This window comes from Etheostoma cragini, chromosome 11 (genome assembly GCF_013103735.1).
Source record: "Etheostoma cragini isolate CJK2018 chromosome 11, CSU_Ecrag_1.0, whole genome shotgun sequence".
Classification (NCBI taxonomy): domain Eukaryota; kingdom Metazoa; phylum Chordata; class Actinopteri; order Perciformes; family Percidae; genus Etheostoma; species Etheostoma cragini.
In genome coordinates, this window is record NC_048417.1 from 15,665,520 (window position 1) to 15,680,687 (window position 15,168).

General features: G+C 38.8%; 1 long non-coding RNA gene across 1 annotated transcript; it reads right to left on the bottom strand.

The window, feature by feature from the left end:
• Positions 1 to 10,813: 10,813 nt before the first annotated feature.
• Positions 10,814 to 11,412, bottom strand: LOC117953507. Its single transcript, XR_004658626.1, has 2 exons — positions 11,285 to 11,412; positions 10,814 to 11,148 (listed from the first exon to the last, which is right to left on the bottom strand). It is a non-coding gene; the product is annotated as an uncharacterized LOC117953507 (long non-coding RNA).
• Positions 11,413 to 15,168: the final 3,756 nt, after the last annotated feature.

Here is a 15,168-nt window from a genome sequence, read left to right on the forward strand (position 1 = left end):
TTATGAATGACGGGCAGTATAGTAAATTGTCATAGAAAAAGTTATAATTGGTGAAAAATACCGTACAGTGATAAACACTTATTTGTATCTGTATAACTGATTACAACCATGTTATGTGTTTTAAACCATTTAATAAAGAACGAATGGAGACCTTGTGATAGTAAAAAATAAAGTAAGTTTTCAACAGTCTATGACCACCAGTTATTATACAGCAGGAAACACATGTTATAACTTTATAATCACCAAAGTGAATGTACCTCAATCAGACTGATGACAAGTGCTGCATGGCTCCTCTGAAACACACTTTACTGCATCCTATACATTTATCCTGATGAGAACTTGAAAGACCTCTGTTAATGTGGGAGTGTGAGAAGGCCTGTAGCCTATGGACCCTGCTTTCATTCATCTCACTAACATCAGGGAGCTCAAGCTTGGCGTCACTCAAAGCTTTTTTCCTTTGAAATTCCCCAGGCAGACCCACAAATTAAGCTCACTCTGTTTGACCAAAGATGAGACCGGGCCCTGAAGTAAGGCAGCTTTCCCTCCCTTTTCTCACAAGAGTTTGCAATCTATCCCTTAGAACTCTGCAGACCTATAAATCTCTTCAGAATCTCTCTAGTCATTGTCAGCCCGCTATAATGAAGCATATGGAAATTTCTTTCAGGTTGTGAATGTCAAGAGAAAACTGGTCTCATTTTTAAATCATGTTTTGTTTAAACGTTAAAAGGACTGTAACTGTAAACATACCTAAAAGCTAATGTTTCCAAAAAGCAAAGAAATAAAGGTAACATGTTTTGGACAGCAAGCATTGCTTGCATTTAGGATGTAAACATGTAGGTCTGCTTGCTTGTGTATGGTGTTGAAAATGTGACATTTCAATCCATAAATGTAAATAGCCTGCTCCCTCATTTGTAATGATAATATATTGTTTGGATGAAGCTTGATTTCCAAGGGAAAAAAATAACAACAAAAACACTTTTTACATAACCTGGTGGGTAGAATTTATTGATTGAGGATTCACGCAGCTTGCAAACTAAATATTCATTATAAAGTATAATTTTGAAATCGAAAACTTGCACAGATCTTTTTTTGGGGGCTGCATCCATATTGCATTTTTGTGTTTTTAAAAGAATCAGGGCCAGGGTTACATCCTCAGACACCACTGCATGTGTGTCGGAGAGTTTAAACCACCCCAACTTGGAGGACATCTCATGACAAGCAATCACTCTTAATGGGATTCTTCTCCTCCAGAAAGATTCACAAGGAAAGATTATCTGAATCTATTCTGAGCACATTCAAAGGCAAGGGACCATGCACTCCCCTTGCGAGTTCATTATCATTCTCAGGTTATCCCAGGCCCAGCGAATCTGGAACGCAAATGAATTAGTGAGAATTAAGAAGTCTCTGTGGTCTGAAACCTCTCCAAATCTTCTCCAAGATGAAAGGTACATAGCTATGGCTTATGCACCGTTGCGCTCTTCGCCTGAGCCCCAAATGTAGTCCTATATCTATAGACCCACCCCGGGACACCGCCACACCCCTCCCCCCCCTCACACACCACCACAAAAAATGGAAATAGTACGAGCAGTTAATGTTGCCTAACGTCTCCTGACCGCAGGTTTTGTCGTGAGGGAGAAGTTGAGCAGGGCTGCAGGACTGAGGCTGTCATTGCTGGCGATTAATTACAGCACTGTGGTACTGGCACCTCAACATGGTTGATCCCTCTGCAGGCAGGGCTTCCTCTCATCTACCTCTCTGTAGCCTTCAAAGGGCTCTCCTCTGCCTGCAAGACTGAACCTAGGCCAGGTAAGAAAGATGCCATGGCTCCATTGTGACTGTACTTCAGATATTTCAATGGTACTCCAGTTGTAGATTGTGTCACTACCACGCCAGTATCACTCTATCATTGTCCAATGTGTTATCATGGACAGTTCCTAGTCATAAAAAAGCTGACAGTAGATACAGTTTTTAAAGCAACATATTTAAAGGGCTGACAGATAATAATGATCCTTTTCATACATTCTTGGATATGAATTTATTGGGTGTGTACAGTGAAATTCCCCATGTTTGCCTTACACTGAATACCTACATGTACTTCACGAACATTTTCTCTCCGACAAAATAGATAAAATATAGTAATGGTCTGTCTGTGCTCAGGATTTTCCTCCTTCCCTACCCATCAGGCCGGGTCTTTGTAACAGACTGCAGAGGCTGTCTCTCTCCCTCAGCTCATTCAGCATCACACCCTGCCCTTGTGCTGGACATCAAATGACCAGCTCACCCCCTGAGGAGCTCTCAAGTTTCTTCATTTCAGCAGCCGCCTGGCTCTCCCCTGGTCAGCAGCCGGCCACGCAGGGAGAGAGGACGTCTGCCTGTCTGAGGATAAGGGACAGGCTGGCTCACTATCCATCGGTCAGCCCCTCACACTGGACCCCTCACGTCACTGCTCCACTCCCTCCTTGTTATTCTGGAGAGAACGCAGTGATTTGATACGAGACATTGTTTGTGCCATACTGGTCAGAAAGACAGAGGGGACTAATACTAACCCACTGTAGGCATGATCTGCAACAGAAAATGTGACTGTTTGGCACAAGCTGCTTACAAAAGAAAACCTGTAAGCACATCGTAAATGGAGAATCATCAAACATTCAATCTGTGTTATAAAAACTAATAATAATCCATCCACACATTTAAGTCATGAGTATAACAAATTCTGGTTGCATGCAACATATTGTCTTTTCTACATTGATGTAAACATGTTCCATTAGTGATTATTCTGTAACGATTCTCACTATCTAATTACATGCGGTTTTCTCCATCTCGTTCCATCAAAGAAAGGGAGAGCATTCGATAGAGACATATTTGCATACAAATCTATTTCACTTTAACTAAAGATCAAGACTGACCTCCCAGGATAAAGATGCCTTTGGCCTTCTCACCCATCTATCACCCATCTAGCCTGCGATTTGTTGGCTTCCTAAACTTAATATTTGTTCTTTTCCTCCACTGATTCAGAAATGAAGTTAGAGTGCAGTAGCATGTGGCTAAAGAAAGTGAGCACTAAAATCCAGTACAAATGTTAATTACCACTCAAGCTGGTAGCCTACTGCTTGAGTTTCTGTTTTATTATAAAACATTTTTGGATTAAATAAAACCTATTTTAACAACATTTCAACATCCATATACAATTTATACAAGGTTGCTAATCACTACATCTACTACAAATTGGTATATGCTCATACTCATTTGTGCCTGGCTTTTGCCAAAGCAAAACAATGGTTTAGAATCTGACACCATGGTGCACAGAGAGGAGCAGTGTACTGTAAATGATCATGTGCGGTGCAGCCACATATGAGCAGAGGAGGACCACTCCGAAGAGCCTACACCTCCTGGACCGAGGTGAAGGAGAGCGTATCACACTCTCCTTGTCAGCTGCAAGGGTAATTACTACTGGCTGAAATTACTCAACATTTGTTTATTAGCTCCCCAGAGAACACTGTAAATAGATTGTCTGTTATAGTCCGATCACATTAAAATCTGCCCCCCCCTCCCCCCGTTTGCTGTGAACCAGCCTGCTCACTTATTGAACAGCTAGAACCAAGGAGCCATGTTAAATGTGATTGTTTTCCATTAGCTACATCCTGTCTAATACCTCACTTGTGCGGTGCAATTACTGAATTCTGCCATGCAACATAACCTTCATTAGCTGACTGTAGAGTCCTGCAGCTCCAATAGCCCCTTTAACATTTTCATTTTTGTTTTTATATTCATGAGTGGGGAGTGAGTTTTAATTCAATATTGATTTCTACATGAACACTGTGTGCCTGTGCTTTGTGTACTGGATGGTTACAATGCTTTAAGTATATGCAGTGATTGAAAAAAAAAAAAAGAATGAAAAATCAGCAGGCCATGTCTTTCCTTGTATTCATCGTGCTGGTGGGTTCCTGTCAAAGATGACATTCTGAAACATTTGACCCACTAAAAATGAATTCTTGGGCAGAGCCCATGTGACAGAGGATAGCAATTCATTCCCCTGAAAATGTAAGGAGATAAAAAGCGGAGGCATCCAATAGTCCTGTCAAAAGTGAAGAAAAAAAGAGAGGGGGGGAAAGATGTAGAAAAAAGAGAGAAATGGAGTGTATTAACGTGAATTGAAAATGTGAATGAATTTATTTTTACCGCTGTCTGCACGGATATCCTTTCACACTGTTTGAAACATTACACCAAATAACTCATGTGCAGACAATGCTGGAACACTTTGGTGATAATAGCCCAAATGTTGTTCCACAGACAGAGGCATTTATATCAGGGATATTTAGCCGTAAAAACTCAACTAAAACTAAAACAGCATGCTTTGTGTGCCTGTGACAGGTAGAGCACGGCTCCCTGGGAACCAGAGTAATAAAACGTTATCTTTCTGTGGCATCTTCCCTTTTCCTCTAATGTTACCCTAATAAAAGCCACCGCTGAGGTGACTGCGCGCAAATAAGGGCCTAAAGCTGCAGGACATCTATCCCGGCCCCCTGGAGCCACATTACACACACCTAATGGCCACTCAAACCTTCATTAGGATATTAATTCTCTACATTTCTGAAGTGATTCCATCTGTAATGTGACAGTATCTAGCTGCTAGCAAGACAACTTGTTGTTATTGTTCTCACTCCATTCCACCCATTTTATCCTCCACCCCCTTTCTTTTCTAAGCATATTGTTATTCGTACAGTGGCACTGTCTTAGTTTTTCTAGGGAAGAGAAATCTAATAACACTGGGTGTCCTTTGAGATGGAGGCCAAAGGAACAGCTCTGCCAAAAGTGTAGCTCCATCTGACCAGGGGAGCAGATGGTCAGGTGCAGCCCTGGTCGGGGAAACAAGAAGCAGCATTAGATGTCATTTTGCATTTTTAAATGCATATCACCTTCTCCCACCTGCAGGATGTCAGAGAGAACATTTACAGCCAGCAGTCATGTGGAGTGCATGTGGCAATAAGAGATTTTTTTTTTAAACACAGCAGAGTCAAAGAACTTAATGGTTACACTTTGTTTTAACAGCTCCTATTTAGCATTACAAGCAGTAAATTAACGCAATGCATCTATTTATAATTCAGTATGTTTTATTTGCAATCAAATACAAGGACTAGATTCAATTCTATTTATGTTTGTAGTATTATTTTTTTAAAATTGGTGTTGATGCTTTAGGAAGACGATAACCTATTTGAGGCTGAATTGATTGGTCAATTAATTGACTGGTTGACTGATAGAAAATGATCAACAATTTTGATTAAATTTATCAAGAAAAATCCAGTGACGTTTTTTGTATGTCTTTACATGCCTCATATGTGAATCAAGTTTTGTCAGTCCAGTTAAACAAAATGCAGGGGTTACATTTTAAAAGTTTTGCAAGGGGGCGCTAGCGAGCTATTTTTGTGCGCCTATTCCCAAAACCCGTAAAATGTGTAAAATTTCACCACAGTTGATGCGACTGCCAATTTGTTGAGTTATGAGTATGTTAAGCCCCTCAAAATGGCAATTCATTTGCCAAAAGAAAGAAAGTAAGAAAGACTAATTCCTTGAGTTTCAATAGGTTGGTGATCTTGAGCTAATAAAAGAAAAAATGCTAAACATTTGCTGCTTCTATTTCTCAGTGTTCACTGCTTTTCTCTGTTTTAAAGATATTAAATTGAATATCTTTGGGTTTTGGACTAGATTTCACCTTGCATGGTTTGAACTTTTGCTTAAATGGTAGAGTGTTAAAATCACCAACGTAATAATCATTAATCGAGGCCCGTTATATTGTACAGGTAATGTTCAACCATGCACTCACACACAGATAGGCTAATTCAAAGGCTTAATCTATTTCATGTTACAAGAATTTTATTCCATCACTGCTTTCACACCAATTAAAGCTAAATCTTGAAACCTCCCCATCAGTTTGATCCTATTGCTTCTGTACTATCCTGTATCTCGAAATAACACAGCAGGTTCTCTGAGAATATCAAAGTAGGATGAGATGAATTAGGGACATTTAAAATGCAAAGAAACTCTTCTCTTGTTTCAAAGACTAGCAGTATCTGAAGGTTTGGGGGTTGGTGGGAGAGAGCCACTCATCTCTGCTGGTGAAGAATTCCATTCAACCCAACAAGGCTCCTCAAGATACAACTGAAGTGTAGGATTCTGACATTTCTGAAGTGATATGATAATTGCCTTTAAAGACCAAGGAGGGAAAAGAGAGAGGAGATGAAAGATAAAAGGTTGGAACTAAAGAGAACATTAGAGTGGTGAGAGGGAAAGCAAGCCACAGAGAGAAGCCACATAAATAGTCATGAAATGAGAACTTTCTGCTTTGTATTGAAGTTAAGAAAGAAACATTCAGCGAGAGGCCAGCAGGCCAGACTAAATAATCCTTGACTGAGCCTTCCATTCTGAATCCCATATTAGCTGCCCAGATTTTAATGTAAATATGCCATTACGCTGTCATTACAGTGATCACACTGCATGGCTTACAGGTCAACCCAGCCAATGTTAATTTTGCAGGCAAAGGCTTTTTTTGTCTTTTGAAATGTTAATAACTTTCTATTAGTTAATGTAGCGTGACTAAAATTCAAATTAGACATAATTTATTTTAATATCTGTGACTAGCTTGTCTGACCATTTAGCAATGGTCTCCCGCTGAATACAACACTCTAAATTGTGGTAATTTGCATTAGATGGTTGAGGCACGCCTTGTCTTACTGTTGTGCCGTTGTGAAGTCGAGGATGATTCATTTTTGCTCCTTGAGGTACAAGTATCCAGAATTTAATAATGCCATCCATCACATTTAATGCATGTGCTTTTAGTGGGACAGTAATGCCTACAATGCCTACTAAAAATGGGACATCATTAAGATTTCACAAAGGTTTCACAGCCAGTGACCATCAACTGAAGCTTAACTTCTATGGGACTATATTAATGCTCTCATGGTTGGATTAACCTGTTGCTGTTGGATTCCCTTTGACCCTCCCACCCAATGCCCTCTTTGCATTGTGTTTGTACCCTGTTCCTCCAAAATCCCACCTATGTGGTGGCTTCATTATATACCCAGAGACCTGGGAAATGTCAACCAGTCCTGTGCTGGAATAGTACCAGGTTTTCCTTGTCTCAATCTGTTGTGCTTTTTTATTAAATACAACTTTATTTTGGAAAATCTACCACCAAAAGAGACAGAGCCAGGCCCTCAAAACACTGCACTGCTGCTTTTTATGGGACGATTCAGTAAGGGTAAAACACAACCAGCTTGTTGATACATCTTGTACAAAACGGTTAACAACAGCAACAGATTTTCAGAATAGTTGGTGTGCATTGTTGAGATTCTAGCTGTAATATTTGCTTACTCATTACAAGTATTAAATGTACAAGGTTAAAAATGTCCGTGCAAAACGTGATTCATGGTTCTCTAAACAGCATGCAATAGAACAAACTTGTACAAACTATTTACTCATATTCTACAGTTTGATGTCTCTATGTACTGTGAATGTTGATGTTAAGTAGTCTAAATCACACCTTTTCTCGGTCACTTACAGACAATGTCTGTGGGAAGAATGTGCTAACTTGTCTTAGACAATATTTCCTGCAATATTTCCTGGACTTTTAAATTGTGGTAACAGATTTAGTGTTATGTCATGTTTCATTTCATATTTTACGCACAGGCAGTAGCACTTGTTGTTGTATCAGCTCTTACAATCTGCAAGCTGTGCTAGACTACTGTTACACAAAGGATTAATCGAGCTAATGAGTTAGTCCTGATGATGGAAAATAGTCAAAAAGAGGTAAAGTTACCATCACTCATAAACGCTGTTAACATGCACAGCAAACAGATATGGGTTCAACATAAATAGGTTAAGAGGCATTAAAACACACCACAGTCGCGCACAGCACCCAAGCAACCAACACATACACACACACTCACACGCATGCAGATGCAAGCAATTAGGAACTGAAACTGTCATATATACAGTATCTTAAGACCCTAATTAAATAATTTAAAATATGATTTAAAGTTTTAAAAATGTGTACTTGAAAATCTGTTCAAAGTAAAGTCCACTTGCCCACACAAAAAACTGATGATTATATGCACAGTACTTAAAATTATTAATCTTTTTTTTTATATTTTCAATAGGAATTTAAATGTGCCAAGAGTTAAGGTGATGAGTTGTGCAGGAAAAAAATGCAAATCATCACTAGAACTGTTAGCATGGATCTCAATTAATCCGATTTTTTTTCTCAGTCACTTTTATAACATGTTTCCAGTGGTTGATGGTGGCACTCCAAATTCGTACGGTGAGGAAAGTGGGTGGGGAGGATGGGAGAAGCCCAGCTCATTGGAAACATCTGGGTGATTGTAGGGAGCACTCCCACATCATCCAACGCTGGCTGAGATTTGACAGTGCCCTCTGAAGTGACAGCTTTGACCTCGGCCAGTGTGAATGCGTGCAGCTGCCAGAGACCAGTCTGGCTTGAAACAGAGGACAGAGCCAGGCGCTCTAGGCACTGGATGGTACCGCTGCTTTTTGATGGGAGCTCTGTTGACAGCCAACATTTCAGTAGCGCTAAAATACAACCAGCGTGTATGTGCATTTGGTACCAAAAAGTGACCATGCAACAGTTTTTCAGACTAGTTGGGGCACATTATTGAAATGTGTGCCAGAACGTGTTGTTTTCTTTGGGATTAGCTGCACTATGCATTTCCTGCATGCTTATTGTGTGTAGATTTCAATGTGCCAAATAGCTCCATGTCAGTGAAATATAATGTATATTTTTTTGTTTTATCTCTAGAAAATTAATTTTCCATCATAGACTTGTGTTGTTTGCCAAAAACACCCCCATGTGTAGAGCAAAATGCAGCTGCTTTAAAACTAGTGATCTTCAGCAGATGTGCATTGTTATTCCAAACAGATGTGTCTGAGAGAAGCAAACACATAGAGAGCAGTGCCTTTTAGAGCTTACCTGCCTGCAACTCAGTGACAGACTGGAAATTGTAAGCATGCTAATTATGATTAGTGAAGCAGGTTTTGCATTTGTGAAAAAAATATTAGTTTTCCACAATTGTCGCACATGTTGTTTTTAACATATTTAAAGGCACACTTGAGTATTTTGTTTCCTTTTTGTGTGCAAACAATGCCATATTAAAGGACGTCATTCGATATTTCAGCTCTGCATCACCACATAATGACATTAATATTAATGTGTATGGTAATTCACTTTTTTAAAGACGAATACTTATTCATATTTGATTCATTAATGTAATGAATGCAAGGAATGATCAGATAACATGTTCTTGTGTCCTTGATATGCAATGAGGAGTATTAGACTGACTTTAATTCAAGATAGGTACGCCTAAGATGCGTTAATCGACGCTAGAATATAGAAGCTATAAACTCTCTGAGAATAGACTGCAGAAAACCTACAATGTTATAGATTAAACAAAACAACGAAATGGAGTTCATTTGCATCACCCTCCTCTTTTCAGAGGAGCTAAACTGCTTACCATTATTCAAAGATATCTTTTAAATAAGGCCCAAATATGCGGGTGAAACCAATTTAACGAGTGGCCACCAAAGACGTTTGTCAAATGATCTATATTGAGATTTTGACTGTGTAAGCCTCTTATCATAACTGCTATAAAACACACATCATTCTGTTTCAGGACTGAATTTCAGAGATATGAAAATACAATAAATGTGACATTTTAAAGCTTGGCTTACTTGTTAATTGCAAAACTGATTCAAATTGAACTTGGGGGAACTTAATAAGTGCATATTTATGTTAAGGAATGAGATTCACTCTGAAAAAGGAAAGAATCCTGGCTGATATCTTCCACAAGGGATCAACCAAAGGTCCAGTATTGCACGTCATTTGATTTAACTGCTAATCAAGTTGTACTGTATTGCAAGTGTTATCCTTATTTAAGTAACAAACAACCTCTGTGTTCTATAGTATATGCTATAAGTGTCATTTAGAAGTAAAAATAAAACAACTTTGCATTGTGTGTATTCTCTCAGCTTTTAACAGTATGTGCTTAAAAGGCATTTTACAAAAAGTAACAAAGGATTGAAAAATAATCACTTTTGCATGAAACAGGGGACAATAAGGACAACATCACTCGTGCGGAAGAGCTTAATTACCTCAGAGAAAAACCAATTAATGCATTGTCTTTAATTTTCTGCTGATAACCAACACGGAGGAAAGAAATCACTGCACACCATGTTCAACAGCAGCAGCATAATACAGCATGTGTAGGTGTGCTTAAACATTAGAGCATACAGTGTTGTGTCTTTAGCATGCTTTCATTGTAAACCCAACATCCCACCTAGCAGACACATTGTGACAAAAACAAACACTACAGGCACCAACCTGTCAACAGATGGTGCAGCTACCTCTTGTGCCTTAATTACAAATTCAACATCAGCAGTTATTCTTGTGTCAAGTGAAACACAAACACAGTGTCTTATGTATCAACAGGCCCTCATAACCAGTCTAATGTTAGTGGCCAAACATATGTCAATGAGCTGCTACAACATGGAGGTAAATGTATGTGTATGTAAGTGAATGTGGATGATTCTATTGAATTTTAAATGCTATATGAATGCAAAATCAATTATAAATGAAAACTCTAGAAGACACTGAATTTAGCATTCTAAACCAATGCCAGAAACCTAATGCATTACGCAACATTATACACATTGTGTCTTTACACCTACTGTGTGGCTTATTAGGCTCTCTGTCTAGTTCAGTAAACACTGCACACCTCACAGTAAAGATGGATGAGCAACACTCCTTGGTCACTACAGCCACATTTATTTAGAAACAGTGGGGAGAGTTTCGGAGGTGAGGAATAATTCCAACCAGCGGTTGGTGCCCAGTTTGAGAAAGAGGAGGAGGACCACCATGGGGCACCTGACAGTGATGAAGAGCATGGGCACATGCTGGCAGATTCATCTTGAGCCACAGCAAGAGAGAGAGAGAGAGAGAGAGAGAGAGAGAGAGAGAGAGAGATGAGCTCAGAAGGGAGGGCAGACAATGGCAGAACACAGGTTTAACAATAAAAAATAGCATAGAGTGTTGTCTTTGAGGTCTGTTCTGCAGCAGCAAGGTGCTGTAACTCTCTTTGCAGCCTGCAGGAAAGAGTGAGACAGAGAGGGAGAGAGACAAGGGAAAGACAATGAGAGAGCTTAAGATTTTATGTGACTTACAAATTGACACAGGGCCTTCAAAACATTACCTGCTACTAGGCCGGTGTTGGTCAATTACCTGTCACTCTACACTTCTTTTATTCTACAATTCCTCCACTGTGTCCCCCGTGTGGTATTGTGATAGGGTTGATGCTGATCACAGGCCCCGGCTCTCTGTGGTCCAGCAGGCTGTCAGACAGGGGCTGAGCGGTGTGCTGGGATATAAACCAGTGCATGCCTTTGATGACTGAGAGATGCACCCTTCTAGTTTGTATTTATGTATTCAAGCTGCCCTCTGCTGTTCGCATTCCCAATGACAGGAGATGGAAACAAAAGAAAATATACAAAGTTTTACCTCAAATCACAAATACTGTGATCAAAGTCTGATGTGTGAAATCAGTTGTACAACCTTCCGCTTTCATTCCTCTTCTTGAAAAATCCTTGTTGGTTTTTTCCCTGGCACATGTTTAACTTTTTTCACCATGTGACATGATAATGTCACTATTAATGGGACAATCAAAGGGCATTGTGTGTGTGAAGGGTTAATGTTATTACTGCTTTGTCTTACATATAAGTGGCACCAGTGATGTAAATGTGAGCAATAATGGTAGTGGGCGGAGGGGGCATGGATTGAAGCTATAGTAATAGATGAAGGTGATTAGGTATAAAATAATGTGAATAAAGCTTTAAGTATGGAATGGAAATTATCTTCTACAGACCCTTGCTTTGTATCTGACACAGATTGATGTTTACAGTAAGATGGTCAACACAGGTTTTTCAAGACATTTGAGCAGAAGTCTTTAGTTGAATTCTTTCATATTCTGTTAATTTATGTTGATCATTTGCTTGCACACTACAGAAAAAAACTTAAAAACATAATTTAAATGTATCTGATTTACAAATAAATCATTTCTTTCTCACCAAATTATCTTTGACCTCACTGTATGAAACTGAATGGTGCATTTTTTTTGTCCTATCATACAATTAGATTATTTCTGTGATTTTCAGAAATGTGCAGGCTGAATGATAATAACTTGTTAAAATGCAAGTGGCCCATATGTTAACTAGGGCAACATATTTCCCCTTCACATTAACATATCATCTGAATTCAGTTACCTGACACAATTGCAGAGATCAACACAGTTGATGTGTCAGCTACATGTATGTGTTGGGTTGTAAAATCGGCTGCACTCAAAGTCAAGTGGATGTTAATGCCCCACAGACCCGTCTGTCTGATTTCCCTCATAAAGTAGGAGCGCATTTGTGCAATAGCCCTTCTTACATCTTTTAAGAGAAAATTGTGGAGTTTAACCTCCCAATATTATCTCTCCTTTTTTTCTTTGTGCAGGGAACAGCTATATATCCACAAGGAATTTGGCACAGTCCACACAGTCAAGACGCTGATAATCCCAAGTCTTTGACTGCTGATAAGACAGCCAATTTAACATAATTATAAACCAGCAGTATGAATAGTAACGATTCATTAATTCTGTGCATAGAAGAAGATGATAATTCAAATCTAGCATTTACTCACAATTATCACACATGATTATGATTTCATTAAATCCTGCTCAGTTTTTTTGGCATTATAAACATAATTGTCACACAGTAAAAAAAAACAAAAAACAAAAACAGTTTAACATAATAAAACCGTAGAATGTAAATTAAATGATGTCTGTGCTGCATTAAAGGGGAGAGGCTGAGAAATCTCTCTTTCAAAACAAATGCTGTTGACCAACACTATTATTACCTCCACACTTAGTTACTTTTTCCTTTTTGGTTTAATTGCTTCAATAAAAATAATCTATAACGTTGTTTTAATTACACTTTCCGAGTGACCTATGTAAAGAGAATTTTATTATGTGCGCACAGTAATTACCCTGTCACAGTCCAGTTAAGGGCTATTGTCTAGCTATTCTTTGCATAGCTGTTACTGGCATGAGTAGCATACCTAATTCCCTATTTACTGAACTCGTAACTTTTTCAATAGTTGCACAATATATACAAAATGTGCAAATGTGTGCCATGTATTCGTAAAGGAAGTCAGAAAGGGAAAATTCAAAAACAGCAGCCAGAGATTGGCTTAAACATGTTTCAACATGATATGTGTAGAAAACCCATGTTGCTTTGCTCAAGTCATGAATTATACAAAACAAATCATAATTTACCATCACAGTTTTATTAGATGCAATGTGCATTGTAATTGTTTTTGGTGTGGAATGTGTAGGTGTTTTTCTGCTCATAAATTAAAATAGGTGTCTGAGGGGTTGTAAATTATAAAACCATATGTAATTAAATGGCTGAGGATATTGTGCAATGTGTATGTTGCTAATGAGTGGCTAATATGTACACAATAATTGTGATGTTTTGTCAATCTCATAAATGGCATGCTTACCTAAATGTTACTGTGGCTCATAATTGCTTTTAGTTCCATTTGGTTAATCATGCGGTAAGAAAGCAGCTCATAAACTGTGATAGATTTTAAACCATCTTTTGACTGCTGCTTTGTCGTTGGGCACTACTACACAATCCTCTGATCCATGATTGTAATTTAAAAACTCTTTCTTCATTTAAACACTGCCAAATGTTGTGAGCACCTCGTGAAAAGTTAACAGAAGCATCATTTTTTGTTGTATATGCTCTGTTGAATAAATAAATTAAGAGCATCTTGAGATTATATATTCATATCAAATCAAGAGATCTGAATATTACAATAAATACAAACAGGAAAGAAACAAGCAGCAAGTAGCAATGTAATTGTGTGTTTGTCTACATTTGTTATTGTGTAGATTTTCCTCCCTTCCCCGCATTGTATGACTGGAGGATGCCGGCTTTGTCTGTATGGGTGGCTTTGTCATTTTTCATCCAGTTCCCAGCAGCCACAGGCTCCCCAATAGCTCAAGCTCTCGGTTAGCAGCAGCTCCTCTTAGAATATTCTTCCAAGACGCCATGAAAATAAATTAACAAAACATGTGTTATGGCTATTTTGATAACAGGATCTACACAACACTTGTCACAGTTATATTGCATTACTTCACATGTACAGCATTCAAAAACTGATAATTCATAATTTTGCAACAATATTAACCAGACAACCAGATAACTTGTACTGATTCCTCAACTACTGGAGAAAAAATAAAATACCGCTTGTACCATACCATACACGATATGGCCACTGTATTAGGTAAAATCTAATGCAATCTAACACAACAGCTCAGCTATAAATTATGCCTTTAAAAAGATTACAATGTTCAGTTTTGATCAACACTGTAAGAAAGATATTAGATTGCATTGAGGTGTTTCTAATCTGTTGAATTGGACTTGACTGGACTGCATTTTGTGTAGCAGGGAGTGTATTTCTGTATTTTTGGTGTGGTTTAATCCCAATATATTTATTATCGTAGATGTTCTTATTAAATTCTTGTTAAATAGTTCTGTCAGAGTAATATAATCTATAGGCATCTTTATTATCCTCTAAGCCACAATATACATTTTATTGAGGCCTTGAGAGAAACAATGAATGAAATTCAGAACATCTTTAAGCATGAACCATATGGTTCATTTGAGCGGGTTTATAATATGACCCTACTGCACTGATCATGTTGAAAGCAGACTTTCACAGAAATTCACAATTTCCAGCTGTGCGATGCTATAGGTCTGCCTCAGAAATGTAAAGCCTCAAAGCAGATATATCGTCCTCAGAATCTCTAAGCGAGGGCTGAGTGGGGAGCGGTGGGACAGCCTTGGGACTGAGGGCCTTCTTCATGCTGGGTTGCCAGAGAGCTGCCCAAAGCATGGACAATTAGAGGGGTCCCTGGTGCCTCTTTGCTCTCTGTGCGCCTGGTGGGCTGCTCTGTAAGACACCGGGGGCTTGAGGAACTGACTGGGCTGCCTTGGCTGGCTGGGCCAGAGGCATAGAGCTGGGAGAGGCCTGATCTCAATAATCCCTTTGCCCCCAAGAGG